Genomic DNA, 15950 nt, shown 5'->3' with positions numbered 1-15950 from the left:
CTAAGTTACACAAATACGAAACAAATTATTTCATCGTTTTGCAAAAATGAGTGAAATCTTTCGAAAAAGTAACGAATATTTTTGTAGAAAAAAACTGAGCCAAGAAATTTTTTTGTTTGATTGCCCCTGGAAGTTAGGAGAATGTTTTTTAAGAAAAATATGATTTACATGGAAAATTTCAAACAAATTGAAAAATAAATGCAAATAAGCCAAGTTGAGGCATTTTCAAAACGTCCTAATAGTGCGCAATCAGATGTCTCTAAGGAGGATTGCTCTATTTTGTAAGATTTAAAGAAAAATAATATCTACGAAAAATAACCTTTCGTGTTTTGATCCGCGCCAAAGATGTTGATGCTGTCTTTAGCAATTTTTTATTATTAAAATGCATGTTCCGGTACTGCAGTGCATTCGCTCACTGTCGAGTTCGTGTCACTAACCGGGTAATCATATAAAATGACAGTGGAGATAGAGCACAATTAATCGCAAAAATTTATAATAGTAGTTAATTCGTGATGTGTTTGCTTATTCAGACCGCGAATTGTTAAAACATAATCGGATTTTTAAAAAATTAAATTTCAGTCAACAGCCATATCACGCTGAAACCGCCAGTTCTCGTCCGATCACTGAAGCTAAGCAGCGTTGAGCGTGGTTAGTACTTGGATGGGTGACCGCTTGGGAACACCACGTGCCGTTGGCTCTTTCTTTTGATTGTTTTTTCCTTTTCAAAATAGCTGATTAGCAATAAAATGTCACTGAAAAACAATCATATTTTGCTAATTTTCTTTCACTTCGCGAGTTGTTGATCATTTGTTTTCAGTCGTGGGAACTGGAAAATTTAATTGCGGGATCGACGAGTTCATAAAGTTTTTTGATTTGTATATAGGAGTGTGGTAGACTCTATTTAGCACTCATTCGGCGAAAGACGCATCTTCTAATTTCATTTCATGAAATTTACATTATTTTCAACGGTGTTTAGTACCTCAGTTCTATTTTCGATCACATCACGGATCCTTACGTTATATTCAAAATTTTTTTCAACAAAATTTCAGCCAACAGCCATATCACGCTGAATACGCCAGTTCTCGTCCGATCACTGAAGCTAAGCAGCGTTGAGCGTGGTTAGTACTTGGATGGGTGACCGCTTGGGAACACCACGTGCCGTTGGCTCTTTCTTTTGAATTTTTTCCCTTTCAATATCGCAGGTAAGCAATGAAATATCATTAATAAGCAATTAGATTTCGCTAATTTCCATTCACTTCGCGACTAAGCAATTGCATTGCGCAGACAAGCAATGAATGTCATTGATAAGCAACTAGATTTTCCTAATTTCTATTCACTTCGCGACTAATTGATTATTTGTTTTCATTTTTGGGAACTAGACAATTCGATTGCGGGATCGCCGAGTTTAGGAAGTTTCTTGAGTTGAAATTTATGGAGCTCTTTTCAGCCGTATTTAGGAATACGGTAGACTCTACCGCACAATGATAATCAATGACATTTCATTACTTATCTGTGCTATTGAAAAGGAAAAAATTCAAAAGAAAGAGTCAACGGCACGTGGTGTTCCCAAGCGGTCACCCATCCAAGTACTAACCACGCTCAACGCTGCTTAGCTTCAGTGATCGGACGAGAACTGGCGTTTTCAGCGTGATATGGCTGTTGGCTGAAATTCTGTTGGAAAAAAAATCCGAACGTATACTAAGAAATGATAATCCAATCGAAAATAGAAATGAGGAACTGAACAGCTTTGAAAATAGTGGTAATTTCGTATTAGGATTTTGTTCCTCCTGAGCTAATCGTCCTAAGTGATCATTCAGGTCTATGGGGCGAACAGTAGATTCAAACGGATGATGAAAAACAATAGTTTTTATGACTATATAAATAGTGCTGGTAGGGAAGCGTTGCTCTTATACATTTATTGAAAGCTTATCCCTGTCTCGTAGTGGGAAGGGATTCGTTTCGTAAAATTTAAGTAGCTTGGTTTGAGAAAGCTTTAATTATGAAAGTTTTACAGAGGAATCTCTTATAGTGGAATCTGGGGATGGTGCATCTGTATCAAGGGTAAAACGGACCGCGGTATTCTGGATCTGTTCGAGGTTATTTATCACAATTTAAGAATTCAAAATTAAATTCAACAGCGCATGGCGAGGTATTAATATCAAGCCTCACCAGTACTTACCATTACCGAGGTTTAGCGACGGGGATGCAGCCGGTATGCACCCCAAAAAATCCCAATATCACCAAATCATCATAATATATTAGGGTGGGTCACTTAATTCTTGGTATCACTACATTCAGATGTTTAGGGATTCAGACACCTATATAGGTGTCTGAATCCCTAAACATTTGAATGATGATGATTTGGTGACATTGGGATTTTTTGGGGTTCATACCGGCTCCATCTCCGTCGCTAACCCTGGGTAATGTTAAGTACTGATGAGGCTTGATATTAATACCTCGCCATGCGCTGTTGAATTTAATTTTGAATTCTCAAATTATGATAAATAAACTCGAACAGATCCAAAATACCGCGGTCCGTTTTACCCTTGGTACAGATGCACCATCCCTAGATTCCACTATGAGAGCTACATTCCTCTGTAAAACTTTCATAATTAAAGCTTTCTCAAACCAAGCTACTTAAATTTCACGAAACGAATTCCTGCTCACCACAAGACAGGGATAAGCTTTTAATCAAATGTATAAGAGCAACGCTTCCCTACAAGGACTATTTATATAGTCATAAAAACTATTATGTTTTTCATCATCTGTTTGAATCTACTGTTGGCCCCATAGACCTGAATGATCACTTAGGACGATTAGCTCAGGAGGAACAAAATCCTAATACGAAATTACCACTATTTTCAAAGCTGTTTAGTTCCTCATTTCTATTTTCGATTGGATTATCAATTCTTAGTATAAGTTCTGATTTTTTTCCACCAGAATTTCAGCCAACAGCCATATCACGCTGAAAACGCCAGTTCTCGTCCGATCACTGAAGCTAAGCAGCGTTGAGCGTGGTTAGTACTTGGATGGGTGACCGCTTGGGAACACCACGTGCCGTTGGCTCTTTCTTTTGAATTTTTTCCTTTTCAAAAGCGCAGATAAGTAATGGAATGACACTGATAAGCAATAGATTTGACTAATTTCTATTCAGTTCACGTCTAACTAATTATTCGTTTTCATTTTTGGGAATTAAAAAATTTGATTGCGGGATTAACGAGTTCGCGAAGTTTATGGAGCTCTTTTCAGCCGTATTTACGAGTGTGGTAGACTCTATTTGGCATTACTCGGCTAAAAACCCATCTTCTGGTTTCACATCATGAAATTTTGTTCAGATCACGGATTCTTGAGCTATAGTCAAAATTTTTTTCAACAAAATTTCAGCCAACAGCCATATCACGCTGAATACGCCAGTTCTCGTCCGATCACTGAAGCTAAGCAGCGTTGAGCGTGGTTAGTACTTGGATGGGTGACCGCTTGGGAACACCACGTGCCGTTGGCTCCTTTTTTTGAATTTTTTTCCAAGAGTATCAACAAAGCAACTGATGAACTACTCCATTTATCTCATTTCTATTTTTTGTAAGTAGTGCTCTGTTTTTCCTTCATTATTGGTCAGACAATATTGAAGGATGAAAAATCGAGAACAGTGCATACGGTCAGGCTGAGAAGATCGTGTTTTTGGTTTTCAGAGGTGGAAGACAAGGATGTAAGTGGGAATTGGGGAAAGTGGGGTAACTCTGAGGGGCACAATCTCCTCAATTCTACTATACTATGCCCCAAACTGAGGAATTTGAATTTTCCATACATCAACGGTTTTATGCATAGCATATAGAAAAAAAAAATCTAAAATATTGACTAATTATTAGTCCTAGTGAAATACTTTTTGTAGAAAGTTCAAGGGCAATGAGTTCAGTCATATGTCAAAATAATTGATCAGAAACTGTCTATCCAAATATTTCATAAAATAATAAACGTATTGAATTCTTTCATGTTTATATCGATGCGTTTGATTCTGTAACGGATATATAAATGAAAAAATTATCCACTGAAAAAAATAACCAGCCAATGTAATCAACACATGCCTCTAGCTCGTTATTATAAATTCAATCCCCCGTTAAATTGAATTCCCCTTTCTGTAGACGAAAGAAGATTTGGCATGAGAAAAATATTGATTTGATGATGGTGCAATTAGCAGGCGAAGAATAAAAATTTGAGAAGTCAAATCCAATAACGATGAATGAGTTAATTTGTACTCTTACGGGTGATCCTTGGCAAGAGACATACTTGATAGATGTAAACTTGGACTCTTCAAATGTCTCATCAATGACAACCGATGACTTATTGGGTGTTTTAGAGGATGAGCCAGACAGCGATTCTAAAATTCAGAGTCACGTTACTCCGTTGCAAGAGTACATTTCTAATGATCGCGCAGAACATAACTTCAGAGAAATTCCATTTGTACTTCACATAAGCGATGTACACATTGATTCGAAAGTTGTGAACGAAAGTGATGAGGGTGAAAAAAGTAGGAAAGAATCAAATGTTAATACGGAAGATGGTCGTATGATTCACGAATCCCCGGACTTTTGCAAGAGTTCTAAATCTACAGAACAGTAAAAGAATGAGATATTTAGCAGTAATAGAAAGCACATAGGCAAGAAATGTACAAAGCGAGTATTCTTCTAAAGAGATGGAGAGTTCCATGTTTCAGATATTACAGACGAGAATGATGAACCCATCAGGGGCACTAGTGGTCATGTTGATGATAATGAACCATTCAATCCACTCGATCCTCCTGACAATATTTCAGGTTGCCGAATGATTGTTGATTTCGTCTACGTCCCCAAATAATTGTACTTTGCATTCGATAATCACTCCTCAGACGATTAATGTAGTTTCCAACATATGGCTTGGACTAATTAAAAAATATCTGGTTTGCAAACGAAAGTGACCTTCTAGTGTATGAGGTGTTCATTTCTCAAGCAGATTCACAACGAAGGAGATGACGACCGTATGGGTATCAACCAATCTGCTATCGCTTGTAACATTGCTATGAGTAGGATTTGCTTAACTAGAACAACTTCTCGCAGGGCTGGATATATACTGTATGGCTGGAATGACGTATAGAAGACATCGGGAAAGTATGATGCAGCCTTTGTTTCAAGCGGTCGAACGTAGCATGATTGAAGCCGGAAAATTGGAAAAAGAAATGATTGAATTGAGAGGCAACATTCGCAATGAGATCGCATGCACGAGAATTATATTCGATGGATTCTGGATGAAACGATCGTACAAAACCGGTGCATTTAATTCTTCTTCGGGCGTAGGAATTATTATCGGATGATATACGAAAAAGGTTCTATTTATTAGAGTGAAGAATCAGTATTGCTTCATTTGTTCGAGGGTTGAGAATGCCAGAGAAACTGCCACGGTAGATGTCTGCTATAAAAATTGGGATGATTGTTCAGCCAGTGTGGGAACTGATGCAATCCTGGAAGGTTTTAAAACTAGTATCGCTGTCCATGGTTTAATTTACACCCACCTCATTAGTGACGGTGGTAGCGGCGTCTACAAAGCAATTCGACAGTACACTGATAGAACGGATTAGTTATTGTTAACGAATGGATTTTGGTTGGAGGTTAGGGTCTATTCGGTCTCACCAAATGTTCATTCGTTAATAGTTAACGAATGTATATTTGAGGAGCCTTGTTTGACTTGACTTTCGTCATTCAAGTGAACAATTCGTTAAATATTAACGAATATTCATTTGGTCATATTCAACTCTACCATTCGTTACTAGTTAACGAATCTCGTTTGGAATAAATGAATCATTCTATCAGTGTAGAAACCATATCAGCTGTATACGTGGACGTGCGCATGAAAAGGGACCACTTTGTCGATACGGAGTTATGTATACTCTGGTGATATTTATAACATTCCGCACATTTTGAGCCCAAAAGGATCCTCGTAGGGTCAAAAAATGACGTCGCCGGAGAAGATGAAAAAAACAATTTAATGGTGATGTAAATGGGAGTTGCTGAGACAGAAACGTGAATATCTTGAAAACTAGAATTGACAAAGTGGTCCCTTTTCATGCGGACGTCCACATATTATAATAAAATGAGCAAGTAGTCGTGATAATATTAGTTCCTTCCTTATTACTAGTTTCCCTCCAGATCGAATAATTAGAAAAATTATATGCAATGGAAGCAAAATGAATCTGAATGAATCAACGATTAATCCGAAGTTTCCGTGTTTATTCTAATATTTGAATTTATGACACATGAGAGAGAATTACGTGAGATGAAATTTAGTTGTAAACGCTAGGGAGAGTAATAAATTTCTTAACGAGGAAATCGTGACTGTTGAACTATCGAGAAACAAAGAGAGAAATTTTGGGAGACTCTGGAAACCCGGAGGCATTCTATGGGTACGCGTTGTCTGTGGATATGGCTAATCGAGACCGTAAACCCCTGCTACCAATGCTTCGCTACTCTCTAACTCTGCGACAGTTGCCCTATTGCGAGTCAACCATAATTGGATCGCGTGACGACCAAATGACGCGATGTGCACGAGCCAATACCGGACGTGCTTAGACCAAGATTTGACGTTACCGTTTAATCAGGGCAATCGCCTCCTTGTTCCCCAACTTGAGGGTATCTCTGACTTTTATACGATTTCAAAAGCCGCTTCTTTCTCAACTTATATTCACTGGAAAAGAAAAAAAGTTTAAAGATTGATTTTGGCTACGCGTCTTGGAAATAATTACGACCATTGGATAGCAAACTGCTGAGTACAGCATGCCTGGAGTTTTATTCTGTTTTAAAGATATACAAGTTACGTGAACAATGCAAGACAAATGAAACAACCGCATATGATGAATTCTTTCTCAATTCTATTCATTCCGAAATCTTTCGAAATTGTAAAAATTGGCATAAGCGCGAATTTTTTCAGATTCTTCCATACGCACTGTTGGAAAAAAAATGAAATTTCATGGACAATTGACTATTAGTTTTCAAGAGAGTGACGCTGAATGCGATTTAGAGGATTATTTTTCTCACTCCGATTTCAGCCAATCAGAGCGCAGTATTTGAGGCTGTCAAACAGTTTTATTTCGGAAATTTCTAAAAAATTTCCGACGGAAATTCACTAGTAGCTTTTCAAATGTTTCTCATCTTTCAACGCATTTCACGTTTAATATTCTGTGTGACAGGTAAACAAAAAATCGGGTTGTAAATGTATAGCTGTTTAAATGTATCCGGATGCTGTTCACTGCACTCTGCTTGGCCGAAATCCGATTGGAAAAATACTCCGCCGAATACCACTCGTGCTTCAAAATTATCGGATATTTTCCTTAAGCTTCCGCGGTTAGGAACGAATGTGTCAAATTTTGCAGAAAAACTTCTCGTACTTCGCACTCGGAATTTTAAACCTGCAAAATTTGACACAATCGTTCCTAGGCAACGATGCTATCGAAAAATATCCGATAATTTTGAAGCACTAGTGGTATTACTACTAAAAAAAATTATGAAATTTCTGGTCACTGAAAATTCAGTGAAATTCCAGAATTTTAAGCAGCATAAAGATGCGAATTCCTTAATTTATTTGACTTTCCAATCTAATATGAATATTTAGTGCCAAATTACACTGAATTTTCAGTGATATCTGAAATTTCATGATTTTTCCCCCTAAATCGCATTCAATGTCACTGTCCTGAAAATTTAATAATATATTTACCGGAATTTTCTGGTTTTCTATTCATTTTCAGGGGAAAAGTGAACTGAAGTTTACAGTTTTGTTTGATTTTTCCACAAAATTCTGAATTTTCAACTACGAAATTTCTTGAAATTTCAGTGGCAATTAAATTCGATAAAAATTGACAAAAAATTTACCAGAAATTTCAGACAAAAATTCTTAACAGTGTGGGTTCTTTCTGTACAATATCGACCTTTTCTCAATATAAAATTTATATTTGGCGATTTTTGGGATCCTATGCCAGCCATGTCCCTGTCGTGGATCCTGGGTAACGCCAAGAGCTGGCAGATCGCGAAAAAATAACGCTCAGGAAGTTTGCACTTCCAAATAGTTCCGAACATTTAAGTTTCTTATTATAATACAATACAAAAATAAGATGATCTGGAAATTTATGAAAGGAGGAGAAATTGAAATATCCTGTAAGCACGATCTTTTATTCTTCAGAGTTTACGTGTTTGCCCGGTGGCCTGGCGTAGTGGTTAAGGCCGTTGCCTCACAACGGATAGGTTCCAGGTTCGATTCCTGGCCGGGTAGAATGGTGAGATCTAACCATTTTTAAAGTCTTGATCAATCGCCATATAGTCTCATCAGACTCGAAGCGATATAAAATAAGCATAAAAAAAAAAGAGTTTACGTGTATCGCGTATTCTCAGCTAAAAGAAAAACACCTATTTAGATACTCCGACGGACTGCTTTATTAGTGTTCCGATACCCTCATGCATGATTTTTATTTGTAATGAATATTTTTAAATTATTTAATAGCCTTCACTTCCTCTTTACATGCAAGAAAATAATTTATTTCAATTCAATCAACTTTACTTGAATGGAATGAATCCTTTATTAGAAACAAAAAAACTATTTGTTTTATTCAAACACTTGTAACCCTTGATCTAATCCATGACCCTTATTCTGACCCATTTAACCCTTATTCTGAAATTTAATCTCTCGTGACCCTTATTCTGATACTCATAACCTCATTCTGATCATCATGACCCTCACTTTGACTCTTGTGATCTTCGTGACCCTTATTTTGACTCTTGTCACCTTTATTTTTGGAGTCTTAATTACAAGTACTAAATTTTCATCACTAGAATACGATTTAGATTTTTATAATATGGAGAGAAAGTTTATTCAATTCAGATAATACTTATTTTCGTCACAAGGCCTGAAAAGTATTTTCTGACGAATGTGAGTTTCTAAGCCGAGCCACAGGCGAGGATTATATGCCATGAGTCAGAACATAGTTTTTTGGCCCAGTGGCAAACCAAATTTTATGTCGGTAGGCCCGAAAACCGCGATTTAACCGAACGAAGTGAAATAGCAATTGCGGTTTATCGGGACGACTGACATAAACCATTTTTCAGTGTGTACTTCATCCTACTCGTATTCCAAAAAAATCGAATTGGAATATTCACTCATATTTTGCCATTTTGCCAACATACAGAGCAAAGTAAATCCAACCTCTTTACTTAACCTTAGTTTGGTCACCATAGGGGGGAAACGCCGCAGAAGGTCGATTTTTTTTTCTTACCATTGACTGGCTGAGCGGAAAAATCCTTAAAAATTGGAATGCGTCAATTCAAGTGTCTAGCAAATTATAATATTTTTTAAAATTATTTATATCTACAATTCCTGAAGAAAAAAAATTATTTCTAACAGACAGGCAATTTTTTCCCATGTTAAATGAAATAGCCCGTTGCGCGACGTTGCCGAAGTCTTTCTATATGCACCCGGGCAGTATAGAGTGAGTTCGGCAACGCTCGGGCCTAAATAACACGGCGGCGATTCCCTGCGGTGGTGACCAAAGTCGCAGGTTCTCATATGGTGACCAAACTAGGGTCAAACCCTCCTGAACTGACGTTCAGTGCCCACCCGAGTCCACTGGCTCTGTGAGCAACGCACCGCTCGTGTTACGGTTAGCGCGGTGTTGCCACATTGGAGCACTATACGTGAATAAAAATCTACACTGCACACATTTTTCTCGAATTAAACGCCATTTATGCTCTAAAAAAATTAATTCGCGTTTTTTATGAGACGCCAAACACGGCACGTGATAGAGATGTTGATGTTCCTAGTATATCTGAACTGAAACGAACGACGTGGCAACAGCGCGACTAAAAACCGACTACACGAGTCCACTGGCTCCAGGCGGCGAGGCGCCGCCTTTCCGTACCACTCTCACTAAATTATTATTTTCCATGGTATTCATGGGGTTTTTAAGGTATAGGAATCTTACCAGTCCATTCTGAAGGGTTTGAACTAGGCATTGTAATTTTTACAAATTTTTCCATACATAATTTGTATGGAATATACATATACATAATTTTTCCATACATAATGCAACAAGAAAAAATCAAGAAAAGGCTGCGCTTTGCTCATTGAGCCAGGTCAGGAGGGTTAAGAAGCAGCCACTACAGCCGTATCGTGGAGGCAGACCATCAGAATAGATTAATTTGGAAAATTATTTTACACAAAGAAGCAAAACCCGCTGTTCACTCCACAGGAAAAAAAGTTTCTCCTCTTATTGACTACTGAGTGAGAGCATTTTTGAGATGACAAATACAAAAAAAATGCGTAATATTAAGGAAAGCGAACTCAAATGCGGATACCCGTACACTGCCGGTTACCGGTACCTCCACAGTAAATGAAAAAATGTTGCGTCCTTATCCTTATCTCTAACAGGGATCTTGTTTGAAGTCATATTGCGTTCATCATTAACCTTTCTGCTTCTCCAGCTTTGATCAGTTCCAAAATTATGCTTTTCACCCTACAGGATCGCGTTACTAACAACTTTTTTCATGATCAGATTTTAGATACCGTTGGTGCTCGACTTCCCATTATCGAGGTAAACTGAGAATTCCAAAATTGCCCTTATCTATCGTTCTGTATCGATAAATAACTCCTGTGGAATCATTGGAATCGACCCTACTACTCATTGAACATTTTGCTCATTAGTACAATAGTCCGTTCATTACATTGGCAGATGCACAGCGAGCGCATTTTACCTATTACAGCCATACAGTCGAAGTATCAGGTATGTTTGGGCACAAAAATCTCCAATCAAAATTTGAACAGATCCACACCAAATGTCCCGGGCAAAAAGTCGATGACTGGATTTTTATCTCAATTTTCTTCTGAACAGATGGCGATTAGACGGAAATTTTTAAAAAAGAATTGAAAAATATTGATAATTAAGGGAGATGATTTTTTTTTAATGGCTAGTTATTGTCAAAAAAAAATTTGTTTTTAATTGGCCCCAATATTTTTCCGGGGTTCCAAAATATCAAATCGCCCTTTGGCACACTCAACATAAAAAATCCTCCAAAATGAGATATAATGCATATCATTGTCTTCTCAGTTTGACGGGGTTTGAACGAGAAATTTTTTTTTTCAATCGTTAATTACTAAAAAAAAGCTAATGTTTACAAATCTAAAATTTTGACCAAAAACGTTAATCAAATGAAGGGAATTATTGGCGCTAATTAGAGTTTGTCTTTCGTAGTTCAGCGGTAATTTTGTTCGTGAGTGAGCAGGAGGCGTAGCCTCCTAGTTTTCAAATAAAATCAATCTAAGTCAATTCTACATGAATTTGGATGCGGAACACTAACAGGATAGTGGAGGGTTCGGCCAAACGGACCACAGGGTAAAACGGACCACACTGATAGAATGATTCATTTAGTCCAAACGAGATTCGTTAACTATTAACGAATGGTAGAGTTGAATATGACCAAATAAATATTCGTTAATAGTTAACGAATGATTCACTTGAAAATTACAAGTCAAGCCAAACGAGACTTCTCAAATATACATTAGTTAACTATTAACGAATGAACAGTTGGTAAGACCAAATAGACCCTAGCCTTCAAACAAATCCATTTGTTAACAATAACTAATCCTGTCAGTGCACTGACAGAAAATTGGTAATTTTTATTTTTTTTCTTTCTTTCAAATCAGGAACACTGAATGTATTGAATTCAAAGTGAGTTTCAGGATCATAACCGTCACAGGGGTTTTATAGACAACAAGTGTCGTTGAATCGCAAATTGATGAGATTTGCTAATCACCTCAAACCACAAATGACGTTGAATTTTGTTTTTGCTTCCATTCGGCAAAAACTATCAAAAAAATAAAAAAATAATCAATTTTCTGTCAGTGGTCCGTTTTGCCCTGCTCTCCCCTACAGGTGAGAAATAATTTAATTTAAGGATATCCGAGTATCTTTTACAGTTTGGTACAGATCACGCCATAGATTCAACCATGTTCAATCATCAAATTTGTCAATTGAATTGCGCGAGAAAAATGTGAAAAAAAACACGAACTTTCAGCGTCATTCAAATTACGTTTTATGCAGAATTATCATTTTTTTAACGTTCCTTGTTTATCAATAAATAATTGAAATTGGTTAAACTTTCGGAAAGCTAATTTTTTTAGGCATCAAACGGATTTCTGGTAAAATATAAATTTGAATAAATTTGTTGCAATCTCGAAGAAACATTTTTTATGGCGGCAAATTGATTGTTCCTAATTTATTTACAGAAAATGCTCATAATTTTCAAAAATTGCCATTTTTTCATTATTTCATCCATCTTCCTCCGAAAGTAAACTTTCTAACTTTTTTCAGATTTTTAAAATGTTTTCTAACGGTTCAATATCGAGATTCAAATTCAGACCTGCAATGTTTAAATAATAAAATCATTGTAAAAGGTCCGGAAACTTGGGGTCAAAGGGGGTGAATGAAAGCGCTGATGCTCGACTATAAAAGTAGAAAAGCATTTCACTGGAGAAAAAAAAACCAAAGTACTTGGATATCCTCAATGGAATAAATCTCTTTCAACCCAGTAGTATAATTTTGAAGTTGTTCATCTGTTGATCAAGTGAATAATAAAAAATGGCTCTGCATGTATTAGCAACTCCTTCCCTCTGAATTAATCTTGCAACCACGTGATTATTCTCAACGTACTTATAAGAATTGTTTCTGCAATTGATTTTTCAGGTAGAGGCAGACTCTCAAAAATACGTGTATCAACTGTGAAACGACTATGGAATTATCGTTGTCAGAGTGAGACGTCCAATCCGATGAGAGAATCCCAATCCTCTTCTACCCAGAACAAAATTTCCTTAAATACTGTTAGAAAAACAAATTAAATTTTATGGATTGTTGACTACTAATTTTCAGAATAGTGACACTGAATACGATTTAGGGGGAAAAAAACATGAAATTTAAGGTTTCACTGAAAATTCAGTGAAATTCCATATTTCACTTTATTTCAATTTCCAATCGAATTTATTTCAATTTCCAATTCAATATGAATATTGACTGCCAAATTGCATTAAACGTTCAGTGAAATCTGAAATTTCATGGTTTTTTCCCCCTAAATCGCATTCAGTGTCACTGACCTGAAAATTCAAGAATATATTTACTAGAATTTTCTGGTTTTCTATTCATTTTCAGGGACAAATGGAACTGAAACAGTTCTCTTTGATTTTTCCACGAAATTCTGCATTTTTTATGTGAAATTCGTTGAAATTTCAGTGGTAATGAAATTCGAAAAAAATTTGCAAAAAGTGTACCGGGAATTTCAGACAAAAATTTTTAACAGTGAATCCCTAACTCTAGTCATAATAATGTCTTGCTGCTGAAACCTGACTCATCATGCAGAATCAGATTTTGCATTTCAACTTACCATGTGTCTGTTTCTGACAAATTGGCACAAATAATTTGTTAGAAAGAAATTTTCTTATTAAAAATGAGAAATGAGTATAAGCAGAAGAGTCGAAAGTGCACTTAATGAATAGAAAAATCTAACAAATTTATTAATTTCTCAACCGTATTCTGTTATCATTCCCATTTAACTGTATCTGCATTTCATTTAGCTTAAATTATTTAAAAAATGTTAATTTTTAATCTATTTCAAAACATTGAGATTTTGTTTATCTAAAACCTGAAATGGTAGGGGAATTCTAGAAAAACTGTTGAATTCAACATAAAAAATCTACGGGTGGTGTCAATTTCATTTGTGGCCTAAAAGTCGACCTTATTCTTTTGGACAGTGTGATCAATAGTTGAAGTAAAGATATTTAATAGTAGTCAGTATTCCAGCAAAAATAAATTCAATAAACAGTACCAATTGTTGCCGCGAAAATTCTTTTATTTATTGTTATCCATTATTGCCGCCACAGCCATGATTAATACTTTCATAATCGCTCGGCGGCAATTATAAAGTGCAAGCTGTTATAAAATACATACATTGAACGATTTTTCAGTTAGACGTTTTCTTAGCAGACGGCAGCACGTTCAATATTACCGACCTCGGCGTCACTGCCATCTCCCGGGTGACCTTTGAACTCCGTTCAAGTAAGGATCATTCATTATTTCCGAGTAATTGTTTGCTGTATTAATTAATAGCTCTTCGTTAATTTTTTTCATACAGCGAGCAAAATGTCCTGGCTCCATAATGGAGATTTAACATTGGAAAAATACCGTCTATGATTGTGCAGGCTGAGGGTCTCTGCATCTTTTTCAAGTGCATATTAAAAGAAAGACTACCAGTTAGAAACGATGACGAAGGGAATATTTCAAGAGTCTGAAATTATGCTGTCGTATCCCCCAAGATTCTGTGGGTGGCCTGCGATTCTTCGTAATGAAAAAGGTTCCAACTAATAGAAAAATTGTTATTCGTTAACAACATCAATTTTAGACAAATGAAAAGAGTGCGCGTAAAGTGTTTAGTGAGATCGACTAAACGCGATAATGCATTGGTCAAAACTTCCGTTTTTATTCATGGTCTTTTCATGGTAGTCTATTCAAAGAAGCACCCAATGCCACCTAAATATATCAAGATCTATTGTAGCGACTGCTTGATCAAGACTTTGAATAGTTCGATCATCACCATTCTACCCGACCGGGAATTGAACCCGAAACCTCTCGCATGTGAGGCCACCCTCTTACACTGTTAAAAAATTACTCTTGAAATTTCAAGTGAAAAAGCCTGGAATTTTTAACAACGACCAAGTTACATACAATTTTTGTAGAATTCTTCATTGACAAATCAGTTAATTTCTTGAATATTCAAGTAATTCTTGATTTTCAGGTCCATATACGACACCGAAAAACCTTGATTATTTTTTCAACCCAAATATCGGGCAATATAATTGGTCCATTCGCAATCACGTGGTACAAGCTACAGGGTTTTCAACTGATAATTTTTTGATAATTTTCTCTGGTAGTTTTATTATTAACGAATTAACCCCTCGTCAAACTGATAGATTGAATTCAATTGTGGTACTCCGAGGATTTCTATTCGAAATGAGTGTTAATTATACAATTTTCGTTTTTCAATTGTGAGTTTCGTCTCATGGTTCTATTATATTGCCCGACATTTGGATTGGAAAAATAATCCCCCGAATACCACACGAGCTTCAAAATTAATCGGGCATTTTCCTCAAGGTTCCCTGCATACAAACGAAGTCGTCAAGTTTTTCAGGAAAAATCACTCATGCTTCGCACTCGTGATTTTTTAACCTAAAAAACTTGACTCCTTCGTTTGTTTGCAACGAACCTATCGGAAAATACCTGATATTTTTGAAGCTCTTGTGGTATTACAAGTGAAAATTTTGAAAATTCAGGCAGTAACTTCTCTGAATTTTCAATCTATTGAAAATTTAATTGTATGTGATGTTCAATTTTCACGATGAGTTTGGAAATTCAAGCTTTCATTGAAAAATCAATGATTCTTTAACATGAAAAACCCAATTTTCTTGAATTTTCAAGATGAATGAGAAATTTAGTGAAGGTTTTCATTTGAAATTGAATTCAAACTTACAACGTTGAAAATTCAGATGACATTGTGACTGAAATTTCAAGAAACTTCTAACACCCACCCAGTGTGCCAGGCCATCCGTTTCTTTAATATTAGTTAGCGATAATTCAAGGTATACAACTGAAATATTCAGATACTGTACTCGATAATTAGTGGAGCTGTCGACGAAAATTAGGATCTTCATGATTATTTGTATACAGGATAGTAATTTTTGACTGAACTCCGTTAATTATAAGTACCGGTACATGAAAATTATAGCACATATTCGCATCAATTCATATTCGATAACAATGAAAATAAATTTGAGGTGCTTGAGTGTGATAAAAGAATGTGGAAAAATTAGCGTTATTTTTTGCAGTGAGCATAAAATGAGAG

General features: G+C 36.2%; 5 non-coding genes across 5 annotated transcripts; 4 read left to right on the top strand and 1 right to left on the bottom strand.

Annotated features, from left to right (window-relative positions):
* The first annotated feature begins 578 nt into the window (after positions 1 to 578).
* LOC114841097 lies at positions 579 to 697 on the top strand. The gene has a single exon (XR_003783014.1). It is a non-coding gene; the product is annotated as a 5S ribosomal RNA (ribosomal RNA).
* A 351-nt stretch (positions 698 to 1048) lies between these two features.
* On the top strand, positions 1049 to 1167 carry LOC114841091. Its single transcript, XR_003783008.1, has one exon. It is a non-coding gene; the product is annotated as a 5S ribosomal RNA (ribosomal RNA).
* Positions 1168 to 1545: 378 nt separating this feature from the next.
* LOC114841096 lies at positions 1546 to 1664 on the bottom strand. Its single transcript, XR_003783013.1, has one exon. It is a non-coding gene; the product is annotated as a 5S ribosomal RNA (ribosomal RNA).
* Positions 1665 to 2947: 1283 nt separating this feature from the next.
* On the top strand, positions 2948 to 3066 carry LOC114841089. The gene has a single exon (XR_003783006.1). It is a non-coding gene; the product is annotated as a 5S ribosomal RNA (ribosomal RNA).
* A 317-nt stretch (positions 3067 to 3383) lies between these two features.
* LOC114841090 lies at positions 3384 to 3502 on the top strand. The gene has a single exon (XR_003783007.1). It is a non-coding gene; the product is annotated as a 5S ribosomal RNA (ribosomal RNA).
* Positions 3503 to 15950: the final 12448 nt, after the last annotated feature.

This window comes from Diachasma alloeum, unplaced genomic scaffold (assembly GCF_001412515.2).
Source record: "Diachasma alloeum isolate Michigan unplaced genomic scaffold, Dall2.0 Dall_scaffold_00206, whole genome shotgun sequence".
NCBI classification, from domain to species: Eukaryota; Metazoa; Arthropoda; class Insecta; order Hymenoptera; family Braconidae; genus Diachasma; species Diachasma alloeum.
This window is presented reverse-complemented; position numbering and strand designations above follow the sequence as displayed.